Raw genomic sequence first — 7500 nt, 5'->3', positions numbered from 1 at the left:
TATTTATTAATATTATTATTACTATTATTACTATTACTATTACTATTACTATTACTTAAACTATTACTATTATTATTGCCATCACTATTACTATTACTATTATTATTATTATTATTATTATTATTATTATTATTATTATTATTAAAGTTATTATTGTTATTATTATTATTATTATTGTAATCGTTATCATTACTATTATCATTACTATTACTATTTGCTATTACTATTGCTATTACTATTGCTATTACTATTACTATTGTTATTATTATATTATTTCTATTATTATTAATACTATCATGACTATCACATCACCATCAAGCATCATCATCATCATCGCCCATCAATCATCAATCATCATCATCAATGTTATTGTTATTGTTTTCATTGTTTTTTTATTAACTCTTTGGGTATGAATGACAATTTTCTCACTTTTTTCATTAGTGATTTCTTGGCTGTTTACTTCTGCTAGTATTCATCTCATTTATATTGTTTTAATACGTTTATAATCTATTTCTTCTCATCCTTTCCTAGAATTAAACATTCCAATTAACTGTCATTACCATTGCCCCTCCTCAAAAAAGTTTTCACAATGTTCTAGGGACACTCTTTTTTGCAATGTTCCAGCAATGCAAGAAGAGGTACAGTTGGTATTGTTGGCCTTGCATGGATCTGCTCTCTCTAGGAAAGTTTTGGTCATGTTCGTTGTCCAGCGGCTTGAACCAATTTCTCCACAGGCTTCCAAACAAGTATAGGACACGTAGTACAGTTGCTTTACCGTGCCTCGTGTTTCAAGGTAAATGGACAATTTGAATTTAAGTTTAGTAATGACAATTTTTTTCTTTTTCATAATTTCTTCTTTATTTGACTTTGTGCTTGCGATGATGTGGTTTTTGCGTTCATTTTTCCACTTTTTGTCTTTGCAGGTATCAAAACTGAGAGGGCATTCCCTCCTCATGCAGTTGAAGGAGGAGTCTGACGTTATGAGTACCTAGAAGAGAACATGACGCCTAAATTGTCCAGAGATTGCCACAGAAGCTTTGATTAAGAATAGCATCTGATCAGTGGTCATTCCTCTTGTATGGGGACACTGCTCACAAATCTCATATGCAATTCCAATCATTGACAAACTGCAAACCCCTCAGTCATTTGGTCAGGTTTGTAAGGCAGGTTGGTGTCCATGTTTTTGTGTGTAGGTAGATGTGTAAGGCTGAGTATGAAAATATTCATATATTTATTTAACTGAATATATTTATCTGGTTCTGTGTTAGGAATATATCTGTTGCAAAGAAAATCATGTTAAGTGGCATAGAACGGTAATTTTTTTTCCCCCAGGAATTATGATAGCACTCAGAGAACAGGTGACCCTGGACAGCTATCCTCCCTCCGGCCTCAGCTGGAATTACTGGCACACTGATCCCTCTCCTGATGCACCACCCCAGGTATGGGAGCCTCAGCAGCTGCAATGGAGGCTGTACGAGCTGTTGTCACAGGACTCTGTCCACTTCATACAGCACCACGGTACAGGAAGCACAGATGCACATCATCCATGACAATGCTAAATACAAGACAAGCATGTGCCGGGATCTGACACAAAGAGGGGGTTGTCCAAGAGGTAACAACTGCACTTTACATTCAGAAGATGAGCTTGAGAAGTATCGAAACAGGGAGTCGGAAACATGGCAAAGGCATTCCTCAGCCACCTCCAACACCTGCAACAAAGTTGCAGCCTCCTCCTGCATACATACCAACAGCTGTCACACCCCACACAACCACAACAACCTCAGCAACAAAATGCTGATGCTGTTATTGCCCCCAACAATGGAGAATGTTGCTGTTCCTGTCATACAAAAGGCTCTTCCTGTTGAAGAAATTCCCTAAGCAGGTGCAGTGCCACCAGCCCCAGCCTCATTCAATCTCAAATAGTTTGTTTCTATTCAGCCTCACACTCAGGCATGTTGTGTCCCAAGCCAGCTCCCACACCAGCTCCAGCCATTGTGCAACCTGCTTTGGCAGCAACACTATAATCAGTTGCAGAATATACCTATAGTTCTTTTCCTTGCCAAATCAATCGGCATTCCCACAGCCTACCCTGGGCCACAACCTCTTCTAATCAGCAGCAGCAGCAGAAGGCAGAGGCAGTAGGCTGCTGCTGCCGCTGCTGTCTTCCCTGGTCAGCCTACAGCTATTTTTACCAGATATGTATGGTCTAACTACCAAGTGTTGTCAATACAACACCTGTATATATAATATTCATGGTCCAGGAAGTGAATTTTGCATTCCAGTCGCTAATACCAGTCTAAAGAAATGCAAATTCCTCCTCCCCTTTCAACCTGGTCTGAAAGTACAACTACTACAAGCAGTGCTTCATCTATGTCTGTTGTTTCAAAGATAAAGCCACCAAATCTATGAAAGAACTAATAGAAAGGAAGGAAGCCATATTGAATCAACTCGAAAACATTGTTGGGAAGGAAGCAACCAATCGTGTTGCCACAGAAATGCAAATGGTGAGGAGCTTCTGACCAAGTCCCAGGAGTTCACATCCACATACAGCATATGGACCTCTGGTGCTAACTTTTACAATGTGCCTAAAATGGTAGAGAAGAATCACACCCACCACTGGCTGCCCGCACCACATAGCGAAAGAAAGATGAGGCCAACCCCAAGAGGAAGATGATTTATCCCATCTGACCCTCCTTATAGTCAGGTCGCTTTGGGCTCATCTCGAGAATGTCAAGTATTCAGTGATCCGACCTTCCAACCCCATTCAGGTATCTGCAAGTAATACCACTGAACCTGCCACCACACCCACTGTAAGAAGACCAGTCCTTATAATTTCACCCATGCCACAGGTGATTGTAGCTAAAAAGTCAAAGTAAATAAGTATGCAAAGCTGAAAAATAGATTAATAGCATTTTTCAAAGATTCTTTAACCCACTTTGAGTGTCAATTTTTTTTCAATGGTTCTTAATCTAAAATACAATGGGTTGGGTGTCTGAGGGTACAGGTGTTTTCCATTTTAGTAAATTTGTTTGTGAAAAAGAAAGAATGAAGGAGTGCTATAAGAGAGAGAGAGTCTTGCAAGCAGGCAGCCAAAATTACATACAAGAAAAGGTGGGTTAAGAGTGAAAGTAAATATGTAATGATTGGCAGAGAGTGAATGAGTGAGAGGGATAGTGAGAACGTATCAATGAAGAAAACAATAGATGAGGTATTCTTTGAATAACACATAGATGTAAGAAAGAGAATGTACACACACAATCTGAAATATCTTGGTTTGTGTGGAATCCAAATTTTTTGTATATGTCACATGTCTTGCTTTATCAGTTCAGCTTTTACCAGGCTCCTGGAGGTCAACAGGCATGATGGTTGCCACTCATATGGAGCATCAGCTGTACAGTCTCCATCATCAGCACCTTTGGAGAGGAAGCATTAATTGATCTCCATTTGTTGAGTATTATTTTATGTTCTCTTATGAAGGTATGAAATAACACAATTTTTAAAGTCTCCATAAATATCACATAGATACTGGTTATTTGTCTTCACTTGCATACTTTCCTTAGCAATGGGTATGGCTGGTCAGAGAGCAGCTGGGGCACTTTGTGTTTTAAGGAACAGATGTGATGATGGGCAGAGCCAGAAAGTCAAGCCAGTAATTCATATAAGGTGATATAGACACAGGTGGTGAAGACAAGAAATAAAGATTGACAAATTTTTAAATTTGGGATACTATTGACAGAGGGATTGAAGAGAACAATTTAGAAATGTTTCTTAATTTTACTTTTATTAATGATACCAGTTGCAATATAAATTTTGAATTGTTGCCTTGTCCCCATTTGTTACATAGCTTAACACAACACTAAGACTTGTACTCTCACTCAGAACCTATGCAACTACACTCATAATCTCACTCAGAAATGAAGCCTTTCAACCATACTTACAATCTCATTCAAGAAATGAAACCTGTGCAACAATCTTTCTGAAAGTGTTACATTTATCCTGTAGTGATTAGGGCTTCACACCTCACTTAACCCATTGGTTCTATGCCTCTGCTTGTATGTGGGCCAAAATAAGGCATATTTCTAATATTTAAGTGTTCTCTTGGTTGTGTGGTTTGTAGGTCAGCCCAAACATTTATGCAATTTCAAGGCTCCTTGTCTTCTTTTGCAGTGCCAGAACATCTTATCATCCTCTATACATTCTTTTTGGCTGCCTGCCATATTTTCTGAGGTATATATTTGTCATTTGTTGTGTGTATCAAGAACAGAGACAAAGTTTTATTTGTGTTATTTTTTTATTATTTTCATGTTCAATTTTCCCTAACAACTGCACTGTTGGTCAAGGCAGGCAGAAACAGGATCCTGAGCATGGGAATAGTGTCCTCCATGGAGCTGATGGATAGTTTACAGATAGTATATTCCACCCTTATTTACTGGTGGAAATAAAGCGAGATCCCCTTTGTAAATACTCCAATGAATCTAATTTCCAACTGTGAGCTTTTTGTGTCACTCAGCAAGAGTATCATGATAAAACCTCCCTGTCACCCTGGCCCTCAGCCAATATTTTACATAACAATGCATATCCTTCACCTCCTCTCAGCCGAAAAAAATCATGGGATTAGAAATCCTATCACCTGGAGCCCACAGATTAATGTTTTCACAAACATAAGAAACTCCTTTACTTAAACAAGCACATGCAAAACAAATTATTCATACTGTACATTATGTAACACACTAACTAGACAGAGCAAAAATGCACCTGTTTATTTCAGCATTGTTTGGGGGCAGAGCCTCTCTATATCAAACAAGCATATTCATTCAAAACTGCATATCATCAAGTTAAAGTTCTCATTGCCTTGAGACTTAAGTTCAGCTGTAAAGGGTTGAGACCCTTCTCCCTCTTTTTTAATCATCTTATTATATAATGTTTGTGCAAGTAGCAGCTGAGTTTATTTGCTGTTATTTTTATTAATCATGCTTTCTTTGATCTCAGAGTGCCTCATATTCTGGTTAAGGAGGTTTACAGGCAAGCAGTAACACCTCCTGAATGTAGATGCAAATGCTGCTTTCCACTAAGAGCAATCAGATCACTGCATTGTTGGCTTATGGATCAACAAGTGAGCTCAACACAAGTAGACAAAAAGTTATGACAACACAAAGAAGTTGTTTTTACAGGGTTGTCTATCAGCCTGGAAATACCTTAGGTTCATGGCATACACCTCTACGCCTCTTGGACTACATGAACACAGTGGTCATGGGATCTCACCTCGCATTTGTACATAAACCCAGCTGGAGCCTCCTGGGAATGCTGAGACCAAGGACCTCTGTGCCCACCTATGATGATTAAATCCGTGATTTGTGAGATTGCTTCTCAGCAGAAGCCTCAACTCTGCTCAGAAGGGATCAAACCATTATGGTGAATGCTTATCAGTGGTGGAGTTGTTTGAACCTCCTGGATTATTATGATTATTGAAGCTGTCTTTCATATATTGATTTCACACTTGAGTCTAATTTTTAAAAAATAGTTCATTGTTAACTATTGTTGATTTTTATATTAAATGTAATTCACTTTTCAAAGCAGATTACACTTCTCCAAACAAGACAGTAGCAGAAATTGCATTTGATACTTTTTCTTTACAGTTTTGAAAAAAAACTGTATTTTTAACTTAAACATCTAAAAGAAAAAGAAGTTTCTGTCTCTTATCTGAAATAGAGCACTGAATAATCAGTCCATAATTACCAAAGGAATATTCAGTAAAACAAGACCCTATATGACCTCACCTGATTTCCCATTTCTTGAATTTTTGTGAAAAATATTATTTTTTAAGGCTTTTGATATTGATACTATCATTTAATATTGTAGACCAGTGTTGTCCAAACATTTTTGCCTATTGTACCCCTATTACCTACTTTGCACTGCCATGCCCCCACCTCCCCTCCGTCCACCATGGCTAAACAAACTGTTTTATTTAGGATAATGCAAATAATATACTGATTATGAAAAGACTGTGCATGCGTGTGTGCATGTTCCTTGTTTGTTCATCTCCTTATGATCCATGTTGTGGACAACCTGTTATAGACCATATGATTGATATAATATTAACAATACTTTTAGATCCACGAAAATTAAAACTGTTTTATCCTCAATTTGAATATGTATATTTTTTTCACTTGTGCTCATTTGTTTAGCTTTGATTTCATAATGTGCTGATTATTAGGGCTGGTATTTTTAACTTTTAATTGTATGGAGTTCATTATGGTTTTTCAGATTTTTTGTTGGAGGAGAAGTGTATAAGTACTTCAAGACTGCAGAATATTAGGAAACGTTTATGCATGCACCATGTTTTTGTTTGTTCTTCAATCATGTTTATTTACATTGATACAGTCTTGGTTATTATTAATTTTATGCAATTTTGACGTATAGTTAGAAACTAGAAACAAGATTGCAATCTGAAACATTTGACTACCTGTCTTCTTGTATGATTTGAGGGTAGGCCCTGATGGCTATAAGGCAAGCCTTTCAGCTCACTGATGCCTATGCTCAACCTAAAAGTTATTTTGTTTTTTATGTTCTTAATAAAATCTTCCTTTTGTTTTATTATGCTCTTAACCCACTAACACTGCTATATTTTGAAGCCGAAAAATAATAGTTTCCAGGTACTCAAAATCAGCGTGCGGGGCTGGCCCGGAACCTGCCTGTTTATTTTTCTGGGTGTCTCATATGTGGGACACTCGGGCCGGTAAATGGGTTAAAGTGAATCAGCATTTCTAATGCATTTATATTTTCCAGTTGTTATTGTCATATTGCAAAGAGAATTCACTTTGACAAATGTAGTAAAAAGGTATGGATAAAAATTAATAACTTTACAGATGATTTGATTATATCATCATCAGAAATATATGTGTTTGCAAGCTTACAAAGCTTAAACATGTACCAGCATATGAGCTGATGATTCATCTGACAACCATAACCTGTTACTTGTTGTCCATTCTCTAGAACAAGATCCAACTGTACACCTCAAGTATCACACTGAAACATCTCTGAGGCAATCATCAGATGTTTCATTAAGAGCAGGTTTGTTAGTGCTTATTATGGTGAAATGAAATGTGGCTTCAGAAACGGAAGTAACAAACATCAAGCTGACATCAGTCACCACTGTTGAATTTCCAGGTGCCATGAAAGGCACAGATTTCACAATTGGTGTTTATGGAAAATGCTGATAAAGATATGTGCAGATTGTCTGCCTGAGAATGAATAAAGATTATTCCTCATTAATTCATAAGCTATGCTTATGAAAAATTTCAATTACAATGTGCAAGTGAACAACCACTTATGAGAGGTGGTAAAGGGTTAGGGGGTGTATGTAATATAGATTATCGATTATTAACTTGAGAAACATTTTCTTCATGTTTTTCTGTCTTTTCTTCAAGGCTGAGTGTGGTTGAAATGAGACTCAAAGAGAAAGAATTGAGTCTGGTCATGAATGGAATTGAAGTAAACGCA

At 37.2% G+C, this 7500-nt stretch overlaps 1 pseudogene; it reads left to right on the top strand.

Annotated features, from left to right (window-relative positions):
- Positions 1 to 3433, top strand: part of LOC138859622 (roquin-1-like) — a 7529-nt pseudogene extending 4096 nt beyond the window's left edge.
- The last annotated feature ends 4067 nt before the right edge of the window (positions 3434 to 7500 follow it).

Source organism: Penaeus vannamei, chromosome 37, assembly GCF_042767895.1.
Source record: "Penaeus vannamei isolate JL-2024 chromosome 37, ASM4276789v1, whole genome shotgun sequence".
Lineage (NCBI taxonomy): Eukaryota > Metazoa > Arthropoda > Malacostraca > Decapoda > Penaeidae > Penaeus > Penaeus vannamei.
This window is presented reverse-complemented; position numbering and strand designations above follow the sequence as displayed.